The sequence below is a fragment of the Aquarana catesbeiana genome, linkage group LG06 (assembly GCF_042186555.1).
Source record: "Aquarana catesbeiana isolate 2022-GZ linkage group LG06, ASM4218655v1, whole genome shotgun sequence".
Taxonomy (NCBI): domain Eukaryota; kingdom Metazoa; phylum Chordata; class Amphibia; order Anura; family Ranidae; genus Aquarana; species Aquarana catesbeiana.
The window spans coordinates 157,031,201-157,057,120 of NC_133329.1; the positions used below are offsets into that span (position 1 = coordinate 157,031,201).

The 25,920-nt window shown below is 44.8% G+C and overlaps 1 long non-coding RNA gene across 1 annotated transcript in view; it reads left to right on the forward strand.

Annotated features, from left to right (window-relative positions):
* The first annotated feature begins 2,151 nt into the window (after nt 1-2,151).
* LOC141101781 (uncharacterized) overlaps nt 2,152-25,920 on the forward strand; it is a 128,691-nt gene continuing 104,922 nt past the window's right edge. The window contains exons 1-2 of the long non-coding RNA XR_012235020.1: nt 2,152-2,401; nt 3,207-3,275. This is a non-coding gene — a long non-coding RNA (uncharacterized lncRNA). The remainder of the gene's footprint in view (nt 2,402-3,206; nt 3,276-25,920) is intronic.

Here is a 25,920-nt window from a genome sequence, read left to right on the forward strand (position 1 = left end):
GCCTAGGGCCACAGCCTGCTAAAAGGATGGACTCTGGAAAAGTGGCAGAAGGTGGATTTTTCAGATGAATCTTCTGTTGAATTACACCACAGTTGCCGCAAATATTGCAGGAGACCTACTGGAACCCGCATGGAGCCGAGATTTACCCAGAAAACAGTGAAGTTTGGTGGAGGCAAAATCATGGTCTGGGGTTACATCCAGTATGGGGGTGTGTGAGGGATCTGCAGGGTGGAAGGCGACATCAATAGTCTAAAATACCAAGAAATCTTAGCTACCTCTTATATTCCCAACCATAAAAAAGGCCAAATTTTGCAGCAGGATGGTGCTCCATCGCATACTTCCATCTCCACATCAAAGTTCCTTAAGGCAAAGAAGATCAAGATGCTGCAAGATTGGCCAGCCCAGTCACCAGACATGAACATCATTGAGCATATGTGGTGTAGGATGAAAGATGAAGCATGGAAGACGAAACCAAAGAATATTTATGAACTTTGGGAGGCATGCAAGACTGTTTTCTTTGCTATTCCTGATGACTTCATCAATAAATTGTATGAATCCTTGCCAAACCACATGGATGCTGTCCTTCAAGCTCATGGAAGTCATACAAGATATTAAATTTGGATCTCACAGCACCACTACTTAATTTGCTGACATATTTTTGGATTTTCAGTAAAGTTGTTCAAATTCTGTATAGGTGACAAAACTTTTGTCTTGCCAAAATTTGACCTGTCTGTCTTGATTAAATGATAAATCTTTTTTCAGTGAAACTAATTTATTTCAGTGCATTAAACATCATTTGGGAGGGCTTTAGCTTTTCATATGAGCTATTTCTTATACCAATTGATTAATTAAAGGTCAGGTTAATAGCAGGAGTTTCTACAAAATAGAGAAGCGACAAGAGTTTTGTCAGGGACTGTACATAACATCGGCAATATCGTTGCACAAAATGGCGTTGATTGCACATACAGATCCTATGCGTTTCAGAGTAACTGGAACTTCTTCAGGAAAATCTGTTGTGCAATTTTAATAACACTTATAATCTAGAAAGTAAGAAAAAAAATGTACATTATATATCCATCGCATATTGAATGTCAGGGAAAAGAGCAGTAAGGCATATGTCCATATCTAAGATACTTACACTGCCCCTGACTATAGGGCCCCACATACGGCATGAAAAGCAAAAAAGAAAATGTAGAGGGTCAATGAAAAATGACACAGAAAAGTATGGTCAGACAGATGGTCATAAATATCTGAATATGAGGCCACAAACGCACATACTGGGACTGTACGGCATCCTTGTAATGGGAAAGAGAAAGTAAAAAATATAATATATGGAAAAAATTGGTGTAGTAGTGCAAAGTATATTCCTGGACAAATTTATATATAAATGTTCCCACAGGAAGTCTAATATAATATAGTAACAATATACCCAAATCAAGGTACACACAGTCACATACCTGGAAATCGAATGCATATAAAAATAATATAGAGAGATAGAAACAACAAACCAAGGGGGGTCCACCGAAGTCTTGAAGCTATGAAGCAGCAGATTGAATATAATCTATCTAATAAGCTTTCAGAGGACTCCGCAGCCAAAACAAACATAAATCTAGGAAGCATCGCATACCTATATCTTTAAATTCCCAATGATTTTCTAGTAGATGTACGGTGGTATCAGTAGCCATAACAGGGGAGACTTGCTGTCTTGTATTTATATGGCCACTGATGCCTGAAAGTGCATGTGGAACAGCATGCATGTATCATAGCAATGGACAGGTGTTGAGCAGCAGAACGGCAGAATCTGTATGCCAAAGAGCATCCTCAAGGGCATGTACCTGGAGACATGCATAGAACAGATAGGAAAAACAATGATGATAATAATGAAAATAATATAAGTATAAGATCTCAAGGTTGAAACATCAGATATCCATTTATTTTTCCATGCCTCCAAGAAGGGTTTATAGTTCACCGCCTCATTGAGGCCTGGAAAGCATGTAGCTTGGACAGAGGATTGACACCGGAGCATCCACTACACAAGCGCCATATCCTTAAATGGGGGCGGGACTGCCTGTGTCATACCATCTACCCTCCTCCAGTCGTCACCGCGGTCTCCATTGAACCTGCGCATGCATGTTAGTGGGAGCATGATGTCACTCCACTCACATCGCCATCTTGGATGTGGGTGAGGGGTTACTTTGTGCGCCGCACACTCGGGGGAGCATTCTTACAGGCGGACACAGGAAGCCAGCACACTCAAGTGGAGCTGGTCTCCAACCCTATTTGGGGAGGACACTTTCAGGCATCAGTGGCCATATAAATACAAGACAGCAAGGCTCCCCTGTTATGGCTACTGATACCACCATACATCTACCAGAAGATCATTGGGAATTGAAAGATATAGGTATGCGATGCTTCCTAGATTTATGTTTGTTTTGGCTGTGGAGTCCTCTGAAAGCTTATTAGATAACGTCGGTATGTTAATTGGTCTATAGATTATATTCATCTGCTGCTTCATAGCTTCAAGACTTCGGTGGACCCCCCTTGGTTCTTTGTTTCTTTGTTTCTATCTCTCTATATTATTTTTATATGCATTTGATTTCCAGGTATGTGACTGTGTGTACCTTGATTTGGGTATATTGTTACTATATTATATTAGACTTCCTGTGGGAACATTTATATATAAGAAATTCTTATTTGGTTTATTCTTTCTCCTCCTCTACTTTGCAACCCTCAGGGCCTGTGCGGTGTATCCATCAGACTATATTACATACAAGCTGATTTATAATCATCATTTACCCCAGTCATACCCCCAACTATTCTAGGTATACCTATATGAAAGCTATAGTCCTGTGTAGTGTTAATCTGGACAAATTTGTCCAGGAATATACTTTGCACTACTACACCAATTTTTTCCATATATTATATTTTTTACTTTCTCTTTCCCATTACAGGGACGCCGTACAGTCCCAGTATGTGCGTTTGTGGCCTCATATCCAGATATTTCTGACCATCTGTCTGACCATAATTTTCTGGGTAATTTTTCATTGACCCTCTACATTTTCTTTTTTGCTTTTCATGCCATATGTGGGGCCCTATAGTCAGGGGCAGAAGTAAGTATCTTAGATATGGACATATGCCTTACTGCTCTTTTCTCTGCTATTTAATATGCAATGGATATATAATGTGCATTTTTTCTTACTTTCTAGATTATAAGTGTTATTAAAATTGCACAACGGATTAACCCTGAAGAAGGAGTTCCAGTTACTCCGAAACTCGTAAGTTCTGTATGTGCAATCAACTCCATTTTGTGCAATGACATTGTTGATGTTATGTATATCGTAACACTTCATGTTGTTCTCTACAATTATTAGCCTAGTCTATTTCTACTTTAATTGTATATTGTCATTTCTACATGTACCTACTATTTTTGATATTATTACAATTCAATTTTTTTTATAAATTGTTGTCACCACTCTGTGCCTTCAAAGTCCCACCCCTAGGGGATAAAGTGTATTCATGCAATAAAAGGGATGTTGGCCATTTTAAGCAGATAGTATTTACCTCCTATTTTTAATTACATATGGAGAATAAAAAAGGGAATGCCACGTCCGTAAATTAGAGGAAATAGGAAAGGGTACTGAAAAAGTAACCAAAAGTCGGACTTTAAAGGCATAGAAACAATGGAGAAGTAACAAAAATGATATTCATAATATTTATTGAAAAAATTTCATCGTATAAACATAGTGTACAAAAAGGATAAAAAAACATGAACAATGGTACAGTTTGTAGAATGAGCCCTTGTGCGTCTACGCGTTTCGCCATTAGGCTTCTTCAGGACACGATCAAGGTTCAGAGATGTAACAAAAAAGAACGAATCTCACTGTCTGAAATATATTCCAATTAAAATCAGAGGTGTTGCATAAACATATTACAAGTACAATGTGTTGCATTAAAAAGCATATGCTGAACTATCCAACAGAAACCAGAAGAGACAGAAAATTATAGAAATAGGACCTAAACCCGAAATTACGTTCAGGATCCTTCAGAGACCATTTAGTACGGAGCCATTATTGTAAAACCGAAGATAGAGCTCAAAACCCACCGGGTCTGTTTAGTTGTGGCAACTGTGTCTTCTGTGACCTGTTACTGGTGGGACCCTTTATTTCTCTTCCAAATGGCCGGATTCACTCCTTACGACGCCACATCACTTGTCAAACTAACGGAGTGATATATATAATTTTCTGCCAATGTGGAGCCTTCTATGCTGGCAAGACAATCAGGCCATTTTGGAGGAGGATAAAGGACCATGTCTATTATGCCACTAGTGGCCTCTTAAATACCACTATGGGATACCATATAGCCTTTAAACGTAAATATAACCCAATGGTCTTCAAATTTGCTGCTCTTGATGTTATTCACGAGGACCCTCGAGGAGGAAACTTTGACCAAAGAGTTCTCCAAAGAGAGACCCAATGGATACACAGTTTGCAGGCCACCATATACCCGGGCCTAAATGACATGATAAGTTTTAGACCCTTTCTTTTATATAATCATGTATTTGATTCCCATATAACATATATTTGCCCTTCGCTTATTCTGCCCTCCTCTTTCCCTCTTTTCCCCTTTTTCTTTTCTTTTTTGTTTTGTTTCCTTCTTCTTTTCAAGTGTATTGTTCCTTATTTAACAATTACTTGTTTTGTTTCCGCTTTATTTACAGTGGCTATTTAGCCAACAAGTAAAGGATCCTATAAATGGATCAACGTGATATCACACACTATATAGTAATGTATTTATACTATGAGTTTGTCACTGTGTTTCAAGCTAATTACTCTAACCTTATGTCTAAACAATGGAATGAGATTTACGAATATGGATGTAATTCATGTATAAGTGTTCATATGTATCGTTTTTATTTAGCCCATGCTGTCTATCCACGGGACCCATTAGTGACATTATTTGGCGCCTATTTGGAATATGCTTTATATTTCCTCTTCCTCCTTATACCTTCCGATGGAGGTGCTCCCAGCAGCGGTACTCCTTGTTTATTATTGCTTTTATCTAGGACACCTGCATCGGAGCAAGCTCTCCTGTCCCATTGGTTTGTATGCAAGCGTAATCAAAGCTGAGTCTCGCTCATCATTCTGCCTACAAACTGCACAATTCAGCTCTCTCACCCTATCTACCATGCACATGCGCAAACCGAGCGGAGATCCGCTTGCTGCACTGCCTACAATCCCCACAATCCATTTCACTTATGACGTCATATGACATTGCCTCATCTACATGCTGGGAGAGGGCCAGTGAGTATAAATAGCCAGCGTTTTCATATGGGCTCCGTGTACAGCACCCGGCTGTCTCCCAGGGGCATACCCATGTGTCCGATTTCCCGTGTAAGTACTTTTGTAATCACTACTATATCTACTATCCTGGTCACCACCAACAGGCAGTGTTTGTAATGCAATCTCTCCCTTACATCTTCTATCCATAGGCAGTGCATGCTAGTTTGGGCTGTATGACACGCCGCTAGCTCTGCTGAACTTTATTAAGGGTTGTTCCCTCCCAGTACTACTGTTCTGGTGGTCATTCATTTGTTTGGACACAAGACGCACACCCGCCCCCATTGTAGCAGTACCTGAAGTATTTATACAAGTAGGCACCTCTTGTCCCTCAGTGTTCCCCATGTTATATAAGCTTTCCACTGTTTGATACATTATCTATGAAAACCAATCGCACATCATTTACTTTTCTACAGTTTGTCATAAGCATTTCACACTTTTGGAAATTTTCTGGCTACTGGGAATTTGTACATGAGGCCTAACCAACTTGAAGGTATCTCTTTTGTTGCTAATTTTCTGTCTCTTCTGGTTTCTGTTGGATAGTTCAGCATATGCTTTGTAACACATTGTAATATGTTTATGCAATACCTCTGATTTTAACCACTTGCCTACCAGGCACGAACACCCCCTTCCTGTCCAGGCCATTTTTCAGCTTTCAGCGCTGTCGCACTTTGAATGACAATTGCACGGTCATACTACACTGTACCCAAACATTTTTTTATTATTTTCTTCACACAATTAGAGCTTTCTTTTGCTGGTATGTAATCACTGCTGGGTTTTTTTATTTTTTACAAAAAAAAAGACCAAAAATTTTGAAAAAAAAGTTTTTTTTACTATTTTTCTGTTAGTAAATTTTGTAACTAAGTAATTTTTCGCCTTCACTGATGTGCGCTGATGAGGCAGCACTGATGGGCACTGATAGGCTGAACTGGTGGGCATTGATGAGGTGGCACTTATGGGCACTGATGAGGCAGCACTTATGGGCACTGATGAGGTGGCACCGATGTGGAGGCACTAATCTTCCGCACTTATGGGCACTGATATGTGGCATTGATGAGCACTGATAAGCGGCACTGATGGGCACTGTTAGGTGGCACTGATGGGCACTAATAGGTGGCATTGGTGGGCACGGATAGGCGGCATGGATAGGCGGTACATATGGGCACTGATGGGCATTAACGGGTGCCACTGATGGGCGACAATGATGGGCATTGATGGACAGCAGTGATGGGCAATGATGGGCAGCACTGATAGGCGGCACTAATTGCCAGCACTGACTGGCATGGCTAATGGGCACTGATTTGTGGCACTTGTGGGCAGTGTGGGCACTGATTGCTGCCACTGGTGGGCTCTGATCACTGGCATTGGTGGGCACTGTATGCTGGCATTGGTGGGCATGGTATTTTTTTTTTTTAACAGAGAAGTTTTTATTTTCTTACACAAAAACAAGACAGTACAAACATAGCGAGTATCATACAAAGGATTTGACATCAGGTGATTAGTTATATGACAGTAGTAATGCATATGTACAAATTAAACAGCTCCAACAAGATGATGTACAGGATATTAGAGGTGTACAGTATAGACAGAAAAATTATTATAAGGCAAGTGCTAAAATAGGGGGTGATCCTACAGTGATTACACTGAGATGGGAGCAGACAAACTGAACTAGTCTATTGGGGGCCCCACCCCCCACAACCCAGGGGGGAGGGGAACAGGGGGCGGGGGAATAGTCCCCACCCCTGGTCAACTCGAGTAGGATATAACCCTGAAAACGAGAAGGAGTGGGTAGCCCCAATCTCTCTCGCCGATAGGAGTGGGACTCTTAGTGAAGAATTTCACTAGGGAGATTCATCCCCAGTCGGGAGTCAGCCACATGCATCAATCCAACTCGACCATACTTTTTCATATTTCTGTGGACAGTTTCTACTGTCATAGGTGATACGGTATAGTGGTAGCACATTATTTATCGTTTTTTGCCATGTTTCCCTAGTTGGGGCCTCCCTTTGTTTCCATTTAAGGAGTATTTCCCTTCTTGTATAAAATAACGAGTATGTTAGGCATAATTTAATATAGCGGTCCCCTTCTATATCTTCCAAATGACTCAATAGTAGGGTTAGAGGGTCTAGTGGTATCGTAACTCCACAAATCGTTCCTAAAGTGTCCGCTACCGAACTCCAGAAAGGGCGAAGTTTGGGACAGGACCAGACCATATGATAAAAGGTACCCGTTTTCTAGATCACATCTAGTGCATTTGGGGCTAAGACCAGGATAGATTTTCGCTAGCCTTTGTGGCGTATAGTAAGCCCTATGTATAAATTTCAATTGAATAAATCTATCCTTAGCTGCGATCATAGATGGTATAAATGTAGTTAGACACTCCTCCCACTCCACTCAGAGATGAGGGAGCATGGGTTTAGCCCAAAGTGGTGTGTGGGGGGAAATATGTGCCTGTTTCAGGAGGGATGCCCTAGATGATTTCCATACCTGAATTGTGGATTTCATAGGACTTGTCACTGCAGGGTCAGCCGGCCCCCTGTATGGCAAATTGGACAGTGCTGCATATGACCCTAGTAGGGCCGCCTCCAGAGTGACTGCAGGATCCTGCCGAGGTTGCGAGAACCACCACCTCACCGTCACCAGGACCGCCGCCCAATAATACGTCAGGAAATTAGGCAGTGCCAGACCACCTCCAGACAGTGGGAGGTAAAGTATAGTTTTTGCTACCCTTGGGGGTTTCCCTGCCCATATGAAGGAGATCACTACACTTTCCAACTGGCAAAAGAAGGACCAGGGGATAGAGGTCGGGGTGTTTCTGAAATAATAGAGACATTTTGGTAAATAAATCATTTTTAGGAGGTTGCCTCTACCTACCGGGGTTAAGGGAAGAGATCTCCAGGTGGAGCACCGCTGCTGGAGCTGGGTAAACAGAGGGAATACATTTTTACCCAGGTAGCCTGTCATTTCATTCCCTATTTTCACCCCCAGATAGGTAAACTCGTCTACCCATTTCAAAGGGGTTCCTGTATTTATCTGTGGCATTGACTGGCAGAGGGGAAAAAGGACTGATTTATTCCAATTTATTAGGATGCCCGAAAAATGGCCAAATTTGTCAAACACCACAAGGGCTGCTCTCAGGGAGTCAGAGGCGTCTGCTAAATAGAGGATAGAGTCATCAGCATATAAAGAGACACCCCTGTCTTTTGCCTCTCCCCAGCTTAAACACCTCTGATAGGACCCCATTAGTACGGATGCGGGCCCTGGGTTGGACATAGAGCATTTGGAGCCAGGTCAAGAATCTAGGCCCGAATCCAAATTTAGAAAGACCCGCCAAAGGTAGCCCCACTCGACCAAATCAAAAGCTTTCTCCGCGTCGAGTGAGGCCACTACTCCCGGTTTATCGGAGGAGGCAATAGCTATATGTGTGTGTAGCCAGCGGATATTTATGTCTGTTCCCCTGCCTGGCATGAATCCTGTCTGGTCTGGATGTATCAGGGCCATAATGACTGTATTTAGCCTGTTAGCCAGGATTTTTGCGAGGGTTTTTGTGTCTACATTCAGGAGGGAAATGGGACGGTAGGAAGAGCATAGAGTCGGGTCTTTTCCCGGCTTGGGGATAACTACTATCACCACCTCATGCATTGAATCAGGAAGGTGGCCCTCTTTGAAGGACTTAGCGAATAGGGATTGGAGTCTAGGGGCCAGTTGTTCTGTATACATTTTATAAAATTCCACCGGGAAACCATCCGGTCCCCATGTCTTACCTGTCTGCATCATCTTAAGAGCCTTTTGGATTTCTTCTATTTTAATAGGGGCATCTAGTTTGTCAGCATAAGTTGGGGTAAGGGTTGGTATATCAATATCCTCAAGATAGGCTAGTAGATCCTCCAAATCATAGGCAACTTGGGAGCTGTATAGTGTTTGGTAGTATGAGGCAAATTCCAGGTTAATTCCCTCAGGCGTGGAGGTGAAAGAGCCATTCCCAGCCTGAATCTGACCTATGGTCATGCCCACTGATTGCTGCTTGGAGAGCCAGGCTAACAGGCGACCAGTCCTCTCCCCCTGTTCAAATATCCTCTGCGTTTGATGGAGGAGCTTCTTCTGCGTCCGAGCTGTCCTCAGCATAAGAACCTCTCCCAGAATGGATTGCAATCTGGCATAAGTCTGTGGGTCTGGGGATCTAACGTATAAAGCCTCCTGTGTCTGTGCTTCTACTTCAAGGGTTGTGAGATCTTTTCTACGTGTCCTACGGACTTGCCCTATAATAGTCTGGTACTGTCCCCTGGAGAATGCCTTAAAAGCGTCCCAAACTAAGGAGGCTGAGGCTGAGTCAGGGTTTATCTGCGAATATGACTCCAGCTCGTCCTTGTATTTCGGTTCCACTTCCGCATCCGGGACCCAATATCTAGACAGCCGCCAGAGCTTGTCTGACGGGGCCATTGAGACATCTATTTCCAGGAGAACCGGAGCGTGGTCCGAGATACCTCGGGGAAGGATCGTGATGTCACAAACCTTAGGGAGAACTGATCCTCCCGTATAGACCAAGTCAATGAGTGACAAGTGTATGCTTTGGTCTGGGGATATTTCCATCTCCAAATATCATGTAGACCGTAGGTGTCCGCCCAGTCTGCAAGTCCCTGTCGGGTCATACCAGCAGTAAGAAGTCTATCTAGTCCTGCATCAGGAACCAGGTTAAAGTCTCCTAGTAGAAGTACATTTTCAGTGGAAAATTCAGCTATTTTGGCAGTGATTTGGTTCAATACTTGAAGGGAGGCCGGGGGTGGGAGGTATAGGCCTACAATTACCCATGGCACGTTGTATAATAATGCATGTATCACCACATACCTACCGTCCGGGTCCAGAGCTAGATCGAGGAGTCTGAAGGGGAGGGTTTTAAGAATTAGAATGCTTACACCTCTGGAGAATGTAGAATGGGTTGCGTGGTAGGGATAACCCACCCACGGTTTTTTTAAGCTAAAGGTTTTTTTCCCCACTAGGTGGGTCTCCTGGAACACACATATGTGAGGGTGGTAGGTTTTAACAAATTGGAATAACAGGGATCTTTTAATAGGAGAATTTAAGCCCCTCGTGTTCCAGGAAATTATCTTAAGGGAGGACATTAATACTGTCCAGAAATATTGTAGGATGATAGGTGTGGGTCAAACTCCTCCCATCAGAGCTTCCAGGCCCGGACGGGCACACAAAAGACATTAGCCACCATGCAATATTAGTCAAGGTAATCACCAACAGTACTGTCATAAACCATGAAAACAATAAAAACAATAACTCAGGGTCTGCAACGGCAGCCCAACTTAACCAACTGTCCCCACTCCACCCATCCCCCAATCCAGAAGGAGGGCTTCTATCCCCAAACAAAGGTTGGCTTTCCAGCCTAACATGAGGGCAATGTGCAAGAGGCGCTCAGCCTCCCACTTCAGACTTAGCTTAAAAACAAACAAACATTCTGTAGTCCGGCAAGGATATCGAGTGTAGATCTCCCGGATCCCCGGGGGCACATGCCTAGATCACGGGGGTACATAACATAACCATCAACCCCAGATCGTAATAGTCATTGGCTCTTTAAAGTTGTATGTCCTGTCTCTTCTGTGAGTGATACATCTAAATATCTGTAGAGGAAGTGTTCCCAGTCCTCACCATCCCTGTCACTGCCCCCTTAGTGTAGAAGAGGGGGGGAGGGGGAAGTAGGAAAGAGAGAGAGAACATCCCCTCCAAGCGTCCCCAGTGCAGCTGGGTGTCTCCAGGGAAGAGCATGATAAATGAGCTTTCATAAGAAACTTTGGGAGGCTATACCCCAATGCTTCCTTCCTTCCACAAATATTCAGTTTCTCTACTGAGTAAACAACATGGGAAGGGTATACTTATGTTGTTTATAAGAGTAGGACTCCTAGGCAACTCCTAGGCAGTGTAGTAATGGGAGTAAACAGTTCCTCTTCCCCCTCTTGGAACTGCCGCTTCGTGGGTCAATCAGGGAAGAAAGGGGGTACGCCCCATGCCATCCTGAGATCCCTCCCACCCAGGGTCCCCCGGGTAGGAACATGGAGGGAGAGCAAAAGAACCACGTGGGAGCAGCCATTGCATGAAGGAGTAAGTTATGTAGGTCACCGACCGGCTGCTCACAGCCCCATAAAGTTCAGCATTATTACTGACACGCTCAACAGTGATATTCAACAAGGAGATTGTCACAGTTCAGAAGGGTATACAGGTGTATTCAAAAGAGCCCTGGGTCAATGCGTACAGGTCAGCATACCTGAAAGGGACTAGTTGGGGAGTGTTTCAGCCCATGCTGCAGCGTCTCTGGGTGAGGTGAAAAACTGAATCCTCTCCCCGTCCTGAACTCTCAGCCTGGCTGGAAAGAGCATACTATACTTTACTCCTTTCTGACGTAGCAGGCCTCTGACGTGATCGAAAGCTTTCCGTTGGCGCTGGGTCTCCACCGTATAGTCCGGGAAAATGAGGAGCTTTGTGTTCTCAAATTTAAGTTCACCCTGCAACCTAGCTGCCCGCAGCACTGTGTCATGGTCCCGGTAATGTAGCAGTTTAAATATGAAAGTGCGCGGGGGGGGCTCCCTGAGGACCCCTTGACACCAGAATACGATGGGCCCTTTCTATAGAAAAATGGGGGGAGCTCTGGGCAATAAAGATGGTAGTAGCCCCTCCATGAATTCCACCGGATCATCACCCTCAGCTCTTTCAGGAAGGCCGAGAACTCGCAGGTTGTTACGCCTGTTCCGGTTCTCGGCATCTTCTGCTCTTATTTCCTGGTTTTTGACTTTTAATTTTAAGGGCCTGGAGGTCTGTATGGTGCTCCCTCTGAACATCCTCCGTCTCAGAGACCCATCTCTCCACCTCCGCCACGCGGTCTCGGAACTTGTCCATGTCCCTACGGATGAGAGCCGTTTCAGTCTGCACATGGTCAATTTTCGTGGTCAGCGCAGCCTGGCATGTTGTGATCGTCAGCATTAGGGCGTCGTAAGCTGACGATCCGGCCTGGATACCTCCGTCAGGCGGGGGGTCTGTCTGAGCCTCCATATGGCGGGCTGCGTGTGTTGTAGGCCGCAGCGTGGGACGGGTACTCACAGAGGTCACGGAGTTGCTCTGCTTGCCGTATCGTTTGCCCACTGGCATTGCCCGATCCCCCCGCAGAGACTTTGCTGAAGGACGGCTGTATTTCTGTTCTCTATCACCAGGATTATGGCAGGATAAAGAGGCGGAGACGGGAGCTCAGTTAACACACGTCTGCTCCCAGTGACATCTTGGACACGCCCCCCCGGGCATGGTATTTTTACACTTTATTTATATATTGTAATCGGGGCACTGATGATCAGTGCCCTGATTACTTCCCTAGCTTTCCCCCTGTGAGGAAATGCCGCTGATCGGCTCTCCTCGCCTCACACTGTCAGTGTGAGGCGAGGAGAGACGATTACCGGCATCTCCGTGTTTACATGTGACCGCTTTGATTGGACACAGCCGATCACATGGTTAAAGAGCCGCGGATGCAGATCGGTGTCGCATCATGTCCTAGCAACACGGTGCGGCCACGATCGCCGCTCTGCGCACCCCCGTGGGTGCGCGAGAGCGTCCGTTCTGTGCCACCGTCATATGACGGCGGCCCAGAACAAGAGCTGCACCGACCCGTCGTCATTTGACTGATTCATTGGAATATATCTCATTTCAGACAGTGAGATTCATTTTCTTTTCTTCTTTTTTGTTACATCTCTTAACCTTGATCGTGTCCTGAAGAAGCCTAAAGGCAAAACGCGTAGACGCACAAGGGCTCATTCTACAAACTGTACCATTGTTCATGTTTTTTATCCTGTTTTGTACACTATGTTTATACGATGAAATTTTTTCAATAAATATTCTGAATATCATTTTTGTTACTTCTCCATTGTTTCTATGCCTTTAAAGTCCGACTTTTGGTTACTTTTTCAGTACCCTTTCCTATTTTAATTACATATCTTTTGGGTAGCAAATACCCGGTCCTTTCCCCGTCCAATTAGGAGGTTATGAGCTTCATAGATATATTTTATATATTTTTGTATATCTATCTATATACATTACAACATTTCATTTTTTGTAAGCCACAAAAAAATTGTGTGGGGGTTCCCGTAAAATCCATACCAGGCCCTTCGGGTCTGATATAGAAATTAAGGGGAACACTGCGCCAAATTTTTTAAAAAATGGCGTAGGGGTCACCCCCAAAATCCATACCAGACCAAGATTTTAAGGGGAACCCTGCGCCAAAATTAAAAAAAAAATGGCATAGGGGCCCCCCAAATTCATACCAGACCCTTAACCGAGCACGCAACCTGGCAGGCCGCAGGAAAAGAGGGGGGGACGAAAGAGAACCCCCCTTCCTGAACCGTACCAGGCCACATGTCCTCAACATGGGGAGGGTGCTTTGGGTAGCCCCCCAAAGCACCTTGTCCCCATGTTGATGGGGACAAGGGCCTCATTCCCACAACCCTTGCCCTGTGGTTGTGGGGGTCTGCGGGCAGGGGGCTTATCGGAATCTGGAAGCCCCCTTTAACAAGGGGACCCCCAGATCCAGGCCCCCCTCTGTGTGAATTGGTAACAGGATACAAGTACCCCTACCATTTCACAAAAAAAGTGTCAAAATGGTAAAAAAGACAAGAGACAGCTTGGGACAAGTCCGTTATTAAAAAGTAAAAAAATAAAAATCTCCCACGATGTAAGTTCACGCCGCCCGACGGACCAAAAAAAAAAGCCGCAACTGATCTGCCTCCATGGGAGGCTCCTGCCGACTGACGCATCTTTGCTGTGACAGCTCTTATATAACTGAGGGCGGGGTCACCCGGTGATGTAACTGGGTGACCCTGCCCCCTCTGATGCCACGGGGGCTTCCCCATGGCTTCCCCGTGGCATCAGAGGGGGGCGGGGCCACCCGGTGACATAAACAGGTGACCCCGCCCCCCTCGGACATCGCGGGGAAGCCCCCGTGGCATCAGAGGGGGGCGGGATCACCCGGTTACGTCACTGAGTGGCCCGGCCCTCAGTTATATAAGAGCTGTCACAGCGAAGGCACATCAGTCGGCGGGAGCCTCCCATGGAGGCGGATCGGTTGCGGCTTTTTTTTTTCCGGTCCGTTGGTGGCGTGAACTTACATCGTGGGAGATTTTGATTTTTTTTATTCGCTTCCCAAGGTGCACAAAAACATCACAGATCCACCTGGTCATCCCATTATTTCTGGCAACAGTTCCATCACTGAGAATTTTAGCCGCTGATAGACGAACATCTCAGGCCTTATGTTGCCAGCTTTCCATCATATACGAAGGACACAATCCATTTCCTTACAATCTTAGATGGCTTATATATACCTACTTATGCTACTCTGGTCACGATTGATGTGGAGGCTTTATATAGCTCAATCCCCATTCTTTGTGGTTAGCAGCCATTTATCACATTCTGTCCCAGCAAGTGGAAGATGGCTGGCCCTATAGTGACCTCATTAATCAATCTGTTGAGTTTGTTCTCACCCACAATGTCTTCTCCTTTGATGGCTCCCACTACCTTCAGGTGCAGGGGGTAGCAATGGGGCCATGCTGTGCCCCATTGTATGCCAACCTGTACCTGGGGGAGTGGGAGCGATAACTTATGTCGGATAAGCACCTAGCAATGTACACTGACCACATTTTAATTTGGCACAGGTACATTGATGATGTATTCATGATATGGGGTGGTCCTGTTGAGTTACTCTCCAATCTATTGAAGACTCAACAGGAACCAATTCAATCTGACCTTCACCATGTCCCACCACCCACAAGAGGTGACTTTTCTTGATGTCACTGTCACTCGTGGTGAGTACAAAGCCATCTCCACCTGCCTATTTAGGAAACCCACAGCGGGCAATTCTGTCCTGCATGCCTCTAGATCTCACCCACAGTCCTTATTAACCTCTATACCTTTTAGCCAATATTTGAGAACGAGGCGACACTGCTCTGATGAAAAATCTTTCCAAGCAGAAGCCAAAATTTTGTAAACAAGACTTCTAGAAAGGGGCTACACTAAATCATGTCTCAAAAAAAGCCTATAGAAGAGCAATATTAAAAACCAGACGTGAGCTTTTATATGAAAGTAAGAGGGATAAAAATCCTAGGTTATACAACTAGAATAATAATGAAGTAATCTAATCAGCATACAAAAATAAGAAATGTAATTCAGAAATATTGGCATTTATTATCTATGGATCCAAATATAGGCAGGTTTATATCCCATAAACCATCTATCACCTTTAGGCGTGCCACATCTATTAAAGATCACATCATTCTGAGTGAATTTAAGGGTGAAATGAGGGGCGATCCCTGCAAACTTAAGGGAACATACACATGCGGAGGATGTAGCTTCTGTCAATATATACATGTAGGTCCTTCACATATTCTACCCAATAGTCATCACTTTAGGGCACGACATTTTGCTAACTGCAAAACGCATGGTGTGGTATATCTAATGATGTGCGATTGTGGATCCTTTTATGTGGGGAAGACCAAGGTTGAATTTCGCACCAGAATGTCCAAGCATGTCTGGAGTATAAAGAGATGTAACCTCGACCTACCGTTAGGAAGACATGTTACTGATTTTCATAATGAAAAGTTTCCCAAAATTTAAAAATTTATGGTCCTTGATAGAGTGCATCCCAATCTCAGAGGAGGAGACTGGAATAAGCTCCTCCTCCAGAGAGAACTCAAGTGGATTTTCTCTCTCCAAGCTACATGCTTTCCAGGCCTCAATGAGGCGGTGAACTATAAACCCTTCTTGGAGGGTTTCACCACCGGAGGAATGGAACATTTTTTGTTATTATCATCATTGTTATTCCTATCTGTTCTATACAGGTCTCCAGGTACATGCCCTTGAGGATGCTCTTCGGAATACACATTCTGCCATTCTGCAACATCTGCCCATTGCTGTGAAACATGCATGCTGTTCTATTCTTGGCCATTGCCATGTCCTGGCTCTTCGGCCCCACCTATTTGGCGTGTTACCTTCCTCTTTTTTTAATTTTTAATTTTTTATGGAAAGTGGAAGATGGCTGGCCCTATAGTGACCTCATTAATCAATCTGTTGAGTTTGTTCTCACCCACAATGTCTTCTCCTTTGATGGCTCCCACTACCTTCAGGTGCAGGGGGTAGCAATGGGGCCATGCTGTGCCCCATCGTATGCCAACCTGTACCTGGGGGAGTGGGAGCGATAACTTATGTCGGATAAGCACCTAGCAATGTACACTGACCACATTTTAATTCGGCACAGGTACATTGATGATGTATTCATGATATGGGGTGGTCCTGTTGAGTTACTCTCCAATCTATTGAAGACTCAACAGGAACCGATTCAATCTGACCTTCACCATGTCCCACCACCCACAAGAGGTGACTTTTCTTGATGTCACTGTCACTCGTGGTGAGTACAAAGCCATCTCCACCTGCCTATTTAGGAAACCCACAGCGGGCAATTCTGTCCTGCATGCCTCTAGATCTCACCCACAGTCCTTATTAACCTCTATACCTTTTAGCCAATATTTGAGAACGAGGCGACACTGCTCTGATGAAAAATCTTTCCAAGCAGAAGGCAAAATTTTGCAAACAAGACTTCTAGAAAGGGGCTACACTAAATCATGTCTCAAAAAAAGCCTATAGAAGAGCAATATTAAAAACCAGACGTGAGCTTTTATATGAAAGTAAGAGGGATAAAAATCCTAGGTTATACAACTAGAATAATAATGAAGTAATCTAATCAGCATACAAAAATAAGAAATGTAATTCAGAAATATTGGCATTTATTATCTATGGATCCAAATATAGGCAGGTTTATATCCCATAAACCATCTATCACCTTTAGGCGTGCCACATCTATTAAAGATCACATCATTCTGAGTGAATTTAAGGGTGAAATGAGGGGCGATCCCTGCAAACTTAAGGGAACATACACATGCGGAGGATGTAGCTTCTGTCAATATATACATGTAGGTCCTTCACATATTCTACCCAATGGTCATCACTTTAGGGCACGACATTTTGCTAACTGCAAAACGCATGGTGTGGTATATCTAATGATGTGCGATTGTGGATCCTTTTATGTGGGGAAGACCAAGGTTGAATTTCTACCCTCCTCCAGTAGTCACCGCGGTCTCCATTTGACCCACGCATGCGCGTCAGCGGGAGTGCGACGCATTACGTCACTCCACCCACATTGCCATCTTGAATGTGGGCGAGGGGTTACTTTGTGCGCCGCACACTCGGGGGACCATTCTTACAGGTGCACACAGGAAGCCAGCACACTTACGTGGAGTTGGTCTCCACCCCTGTTTGGGGAGGACACTTCCAGGTATCAGTGGCCATATAAATACAGGAGAGCAACTCCCCTGTTATGGCTACTGATACCACCGTACATCTACCAGGAAATCATTGGGAATTTAAAGATATAGGTATGCAATGCTTCCTAGATTTATGTTTGTTTTGGCTGTGGAGTCCTCTGAAAGCTTAGTAGACTGACGTGGGTATGTTAATTGGTCTATAGATTATATTCAATCTGCTGCTTCATAGCTTCAAGACTTCGGTGGACCCTCCTTGGTTCGTTGTTTCTATCTCTCTATATTATTTTTATATGCATTTGATTTCCAGGTATGTGACTGTGTGTACCTTGATTTGAATATATTGTTAATATATTATATTAGACTTCCTGTGGGAACATTTATATATAATAAACACTCATTTGGTTTCTTCTTTCTCCTCTTCTACTCTGCAACCCTCAGGGCCTGTGTGGTGTATCCATCAGACTGTATTACATACAAGCTGATTTATAATCATCATTTACCCCAGTCATACCCCCAACTATTCTAGGTCTATATGTCCATATGAAAGCTATAGTCCTGTGTAGTGTTAATCTGGACAAATTTGTCCAGGAATATGCTTTGCACTACTACACCAATTTTTTCCATACATTATATTTTTTACTTTCTCTTTCCCATTACAGGAACGCCGTACGGTCCCAGTATGTGCGTTTGTGGCCTCATATCCAGATATTTATGACCATATGTCTGACCATACTTTTCTGGGTCATTTTTCATTGACCCTCTACATTTTCTTTTTTGCTTTTCATGCCGTATGTGGGGCCCTATAGTCAGGGGCAGTGTAAGTATCTTAGATATGGACATATGCCTTACTGCTCTTCTCCCTGCCATTCAATATGCGATGGATATATTATGTGCATTTTTTCTGACCCGAGGGACATACAAAACCTGCTTAACCCCATCAAGGAGGACGATCGACCGTCTACCTCTGGTGAAGTCGGGTGTAAGGCAGGGGTGAATGGCTTGGAAAAAGGTGCCCTCAGAGTCAGGAATAAAGATAGCTCAGGGGCTCCTTGGTTGGGAGGGATAATTGTGATGCTCTAAACTCATCTGCAGGGCTGCATCCTTGATGTTGTGCCCAGAGTCCGCTAGCATAAGTGGCTGGAAAACTCGGACTCATTAACTACTTGCCCATGAAGGGCCATGACTTGCTGGCTCACAGTTTACTTTGCCCTTAATGAGGTCTCGGTGATAATATCAGACATGTTAGTCTGGTAATAGGTCCATGCCTCAGGTCCAGCACTTCTTACCCTTTTGTCACTGTTAGCATTCAGGAGAGGAGGAATGCATAAGCAAGGGAAAACAGAAGATGTTTCCAGTGCAAACCAACCTCGCATATGTGTGAGCCTAGACATACCATAACAAAGATGGTCGCCACAAATGGTAAACAGTGTATGTGCGGATGCAAAAGTAGGTCATCTGACTAGAAACAGACACAAAACCTGGACCGGATTGTGCACGCACGCTGGTCACAGGTGAAAGGAAAAAACTACTGACAAAGGAAAAACCCCCAAAATCACTCCCATAAAGGAAAAATGACGAAGTCTAATTGTCAGAAACCATGAATCAGACCGAGACAGAAGTACAGTTAAATCACACCTGTTTAATAATAAAAGTAAATAGAACAAACGTAGTCAAAACATAGCCAAAGTTCGGTAACCGGAACGGATAGTCAGACAAGCCAGAAAGTCAGGAAGGCAGGAATCAGCGTAGTGGAACAGCAAGCAGGATCTGAAGCCAGAAGGAATGTCAGCCAAGCAAGTCTTTAACAGGAGTGCAGAAGAAAGTCTCTGATGTTGACCAAGGCGAAGGCAGAGATCATCTGGGCTGGACGGCTTAAGTAAGCAGGACTGTGGAGCGATAGGAGCTGGCAATTAGCTGACAGCGGAGTGGCCAGCTCAGAGAAGGAAGGGCTGATCCCAGCCTTGAGAGTACCCCCTCCTCAACGACCCCTCCCCCTCGGAGGACCACCAGGCTTGAGGGAAAAACGTCTATGGAAACGTCCGAGGATGAGACGTAACAGCGTTTCTCCAGACCGTACCCTTTCCAATGCACCAGGTACTGTATGCGCCCACTGAACCTACGGGAGTAAACAATGGACTGTACTTCATACTTCCCATAGTTCTCAACCTGTACAGGGTGAGGACATGGCACCAAGGTGGTAAAGTGGTTGCAGACCAATAAGGAGACATGAAATACATTTGAGATACGCATATTAGAAAGAAGGTCTAAACGTGTAAGCCACTGGGTTAATCTTGCAAATACAGAAAGGCCCAATAAACCGAGGTACGAACTTCGGAGAGGGAACACAAAGTCGGAGGTTGCGAGATGACAGCCAGACCCTGTCCCTAGCCTGGTAGGAAGGCGCAGGCAGGCAGTATGGAGTCTGTACCTTTCATAAGCATGTCGCAAAGCCTCCTGGACTTGTGCCCAAGTGGAAGGAAGACCACTGAGATGCTCCTCTAACGCAGGAATACACTGCGGAAAAAATGAGTCAGGCAACATGGAAAGTTGGAAACCATAGTTCATCATAAACGGGGACAATTGGGAAGCAGAATTCAAGGCACTATTGTGAGCAAATTCCGCCCACGGTAAGAGGTCTGACCAGTTGTTATGATGGTCAGAAATGCAGTGGGGACGGAAAGTATTCAGACCCCCTTAAATTTTTCACTGTTTGTTATATTGCAGCCATTTGCTAAAATCATTTAAGTTCATTTTTTTTCCTTATTAATGTACACACAGCACCCCATATTGACAGAAAAACACAGAATTGTTGACATTTTTGCAGATTTATTAAAAAAAAAAAAAAAAACTGAAATATCACATGGTCCTAAGTATTCAGACCCTTTGCTGTGACACTCATATATTTAACTCAGGTGCTGTCCATTTCTTCTGATCATCTTTGAGATGGTTCTACACCTTCATTTGAGTCCAACTGTGTTTGATTATACTGATTTGACTTGATTAGGAAAGCCACACACCTGTCTATATATGACCTTACAGCTCACAGTGCACGTCAGAACAAATGAGAATCATGAGGTCAAAGGAACTGCCTGAAGAGCTCAGAGACAGAATTGTGGCAAGGCACAGATCTGGCCAAGATTACAAAAAATTTCTGCTGCACTTAAGGTTCCTAAGAGCACAGTGGCTTCCATAATCCTTAAATGAAAGACATTTGGGACAACCAGAACCCTTCCTAGAGCTGGCCGTCCGGCCAAACTGAGCTATCAGGGGAGAAGAGCCTTGGTGAGAGAGGTAAAGAAGAACCCAAAAATCACTGTGGCTGAGTTCCAGAGATGCAGTCGGGAGATGGGAGAAAGTTGTAGAAAGTCAACCATCACTGCAGCCCTCTACCAGTCGGGGCTTTATGGCAGAGTAGCCCGACGGAAGCCTATACTCAGTGCAAGACACATGAAAGCGCACATGGAGTTTGCTAAAAAACACCTGAAGGACTCCAAGATGGTGAGAAATAAGATTCTCTGGTCTGATGAGACCAAGATAGAACTTTTTGGCCTTAATTCTAAGCGGTATGTGTGGAGAAAACCAGGCACTGCTCATCACCTGTCCAATACATTCCCAACAATGAAGCATGGTGGTGGCAGCATCATGCTGTGGGGGTGTTTTTCAGCTGCAGGGACAGGACCACTGGTTGCAATCGAGGGAAAGATTAATGCGGCCAAGTACAGGGTTATCCTGGACGAAAACCTTCTCCAGAGTGCTCAGGACCTCAGATTGGGCCGAAGGTTTACCTTCCAACAAGACAATGACCATAAGCACACAGCTAAAATAACAAAGGAGTGGCTTCACAACAACTCCGTGACTGTTCTTGAATGGCCCAGCCAGAGCCCTGACTTAAACCCAATTGAGCATCTCTGGAGATACCTAAAAATGGCTGTCCACTAACGTTTACCATCCAACCTGACAGAACTAGAGAGGATCTGCAAGGAGGAATGGCATAGGATCCCCAAATCCAGGTGTGAAAAACTTGTTGCATCTTTCCCAAAAAGACTCATGGCTGTATTAGATCAAAAGGGTACTTCTGCTAAATACTGAGCAAAGGGTCTGAATACCATGTGATATTTCAGTTTTTTCTTTTTTAATAAATCTGCAAAAATGTCAACAATTCTGTGTTTTTCTGTCAATATGGGGTGCTGTGTGTACATTAATGAGGAAAAAAATGAACTTTAAATGATTTTAGTAAATGGCTGCAATATAACAAAGAGTGAAAAATTTAAGGGGGTCTATAGCACCACTCACCCATTTCTTTACCTCTATTTACTGTAAGTTCCCTTGGGAACCCAATAGGGGGGCTGCAACCCGTTACCATCCTGAGCGTGGAGCATACCACATAATTTGCATGTAAGTGAAAGATCTCCCGAGGAAAAATGGAAGCCAGTTCCTTAGAAGTGGGCAACTTCTTAAGTGGAATACAATGAGACATTTTCGAGAACCATAAGGATAACTGTGTTGCCCTGGGAGTTCGTTAACTCCACAATGAAATCCATAGATGGGTGGGTCCAGTTCCTCTCTCCATTAGGTATGGGTTGTAGGAGGTCCACTGGAAGGTGTCGTGGAGTCTTACTCTGAGCACACACAGAACAGGCAGCTACGAAGGCTGTTACATCAGCACTTAGACTAGGCCACCAGAATTGTTGGGAAATGGCCCAAAAGAGTTGATTCTTCCCAGGGTGGCCAGCAGCTTTGGGAGAATGGTAAGTCTGGAGCACGGCAGTATGGAGACTCTCTGGGAGAAAGTAGTGGTCACAAGGTTTCTCAGGAGGAGCATGGACCTGAGCGGCAAGAATTTTGTCACAGGAGAAGTGAGACTGGTGGGAACCATAGCCAGAATATGATAAGGAGGAATCACAGGAACTGGAACTGACTCCATCTTGGAAGTGGAGGAAAATTGTCGCGACAAAGCGTCAGCCCTTACGTTCTTAGTACTGGGTAAGAATGAGACAATGTAATTAAAACTTGACAAGAAAAGAGCCCATCGCGCCCTTCTGGGAAAGAGGCATTTAGCCTCAGACAAGAATGTGAGATTCTTATGGTCAGTAAGGATGAGAACTGGCACAGTGGTACCTTCGAGGAGATGTCTCCATTCTTTCAGGGCTAAAATGATCGCCAACAGCTCTCTGTCACCAATCTCGTATTTGCACTCCGCAGGTGACAATTTCTTGGAAAAGTAGCCACAAGTATGCAAAGCGCTCTCAGAGTTAGGACGTTGAGACAGAAGGGCGCCAACTCCAGTCTCAGAAGTCTCAACCTCAAGGATAAAAGGTAACTTAAGATCAGGATGTGCCAACACAGGAGCAGAAACAAAGGCAGCCTTGAGACTCTCAAAGGCCTTAATTGACTCCGGAGACCAACTCTGTAGGTTATCGTCCTTTCTGGTCATATCAGTCAGGGGCTTGACCAGAGACGAGAAGTTATGAATAAACTTCCGATAACAGTTGGCAAAGCCAAGAAAATGCTGCAAAGGAGGTAAACCCATGGGTTGGGGCCACTTTAGGACTGCTAAAAGTTTCTCTGGGTCCATCGAAAAATCAGCAGTGGAAATGACATAACCCAGGAATTTAACCTGTTCACGATGGAATTCACACTTCTCCAATTTACAATAGAGATTGTTATCTCTTAGTTTCTGAAGCACACGACAGACATCTGTGTGGTGGCTCTCCAGGGACTTGGAAAATATGAGGATATCATTGAGATAAACCAACACACATAACTGTGACAAATCTTGGAGGACATTGTTAATAAATTCCTGGAAAACTGCCAGAGCATTACAAAGGCCAAATGGCATTACGAGGTACTCATAATGACCTGTTCTGGTATTAAATGCAGTTTTCCACTCGCTGCCCTCCTTAATCCTTATGAGATTGTATGCCCCTCTCAAATCAAGCTTGGTGAAAACCGTTGCTCCCTTGAGGTGGTCAAATAACTCCGTAATCAACGGAATCGGATAAGCATTCTTATTCGTGCAACGATTGAGACCCCTATAATCAATACAAGGTGTCAGTTCACCACTCTTCTTGTTCACAAAGAAGAAACCAGCATCAGCAGGAGACGAGGATTTGCGGATGAAACCTCAAGAAAGTGCGTCTGCAACATATTCCTCTATGGCCTTCTCCTCCAAGACCGACAAAAGGGTAAACCCCCCGCCACGAGGGGGTATGGAACCATGTTGAAAGTAATTGCACAAACATACGACCAGTGTGGAGGCAAACTACCGGCTTGAACTTTGTCAAAGACATCGCTAAAATCACAGTACTCCACCGGCAGGGAGGAGAGTGAAGAGGTGCACAGGACCTTGGCTACCTTCTGGAAGCATGTCTTACTGCATTGTGGTGACCAGGAGAGAGCCTCAGCCTGGAGCCAATCAAAAGAGGGGTTGTGCCTCTGTAACCAAGGATAACCAATAACCAGCGGAAACTTAGGTGAGGAAATAACTTGGAATTGGATTATCTCATGGTGAAGAGCCCCTACGGCCATGGACAATGGAACAGTCTCGCGAGTCACATGGGCAGGCTGTAGAGGTCTCCCGTCAAGAGCCTCAATGGCGAGTGGCACGCAGCTGCAGCAGAATCAAGTGCTTCAATAAAGGCAGCATCAATGAACAGGCCTGCAGCCCCAGAGTCGATTAGAGCCTTTATCTCTACGAACGACTCAGCCCAAGAAAGGGTACCTGAAACCAGGGGCTTATCCCTCTGCATAACTGGGAACAAAACAACGCCCCCTAAGGTCTGTCCATGACAGGACCTCAAGGTTCGGGCGTTGCCTGGACGGGTAGAACAAGACTTAAAAAAGTGACCTGCCTGGCCACAATAAAGGCACAATATCACCCTCCTCCTTAGGGCTCTCTCATCCGCAGAGAGAAGCCCAAGTGCATGGGTTCACGTTCACTGACCGACTCGGTACCAGGAGGCATGGGAGGTGAGGGAGGCAAGAGTGGGACTGCAAAGCTCGGAGACAAATGTACAGGAGGCAGCGCTCCTTAAAAGAGACTCTCTAAGTCTGGAGTCAATGAGGATGGCAAATGTGATCAACTTCTCCAGCTCAGTGGGTATATCTAGGGCTGCTATCTCATCCTTGATGGTATCTGAGAGACTATGAGAAAAAGCAGCCACGAGGGCCTCCTTGTTCCAAGCAACCTCTGCTGCCAGAGTACAGAATTCAATGGCATAATCAGCAACAGTTCTCATACTCTGTTTGATGCACATGAAGCACTTGGCAGCAGAAGCGGAACGTCAAATACCCTTTTAAAGGAAGCCACAAACTCTGGATAACTCAGGACAATGGGTTTTTGTGTCTCCCATAGAGGGTTTGCCCAGGCCAAAGCTCTCTCAGAAAGCAAAGATATCACAAAACCTACTTTGCTTCTGTCCGTGGGAAATGCCTGGGGCAGCATCTCAAAGTATATCTCAACCTGGTTGAGAAACCCTCTGCATTGGACTGGATTGCCCCCAAATCAATGGGGAAGCGGAGCGGAACCAGACATACCTCTTACAGAGTCTGGAGCAGCAGCAGGGATGGCCTGCAACACAGGTTGTACCAGAGCAACCACAGTGGGAGATTCCAGGTGAGTGGTGCAACTCAGGAGAGTTTGTAATGCCATGGCAAACTGATCCATGCGGTGATCCTGCTCATCCAATCTGGAAAAAATATTACCAACAAGTGGATTGACTGCATCTTCTGAATTCATGGCCTTCGCCTACTTTCAGAAACCATGACTCAGACTGAGACAGAAGTACAGTTAAATCACACTTGTTTAATAATAAAAGTAAATAGAACAAACGTAGTCAAAACATAGCCAAAGTTTGGTAACCGGAACCGATAGTCAGACAAGCTAGAAAGTCAGGAAGCCAGGAATCAGCGTATTGGAACAGCAAGCAGGATCTAGAGCCAGAAGGAATGTCAGCCAAGCAAGTCTTTAACAGGAGCGCAGGAGAAAGTCTCTGTGATGTTGACCAAGGTGAAGGCAGAGATCATCTGGGCTGGGCGGCTTAAGTAAGCAGGACTGATGAGCAGGATATCATCAACAGGTGAGTCACTATGGTGAGATAGGAGCTGGCAATTAGCCGGCAGCTGAGTGGCCAGTTCAGAGAAGGAAGGGCTGATCCCAGCCCTGACACTAATGAAGGCAGAGACAAGGGAGGAAAAACAAAAAGGATAGCACAAACGGCAACCAAACACCAGAG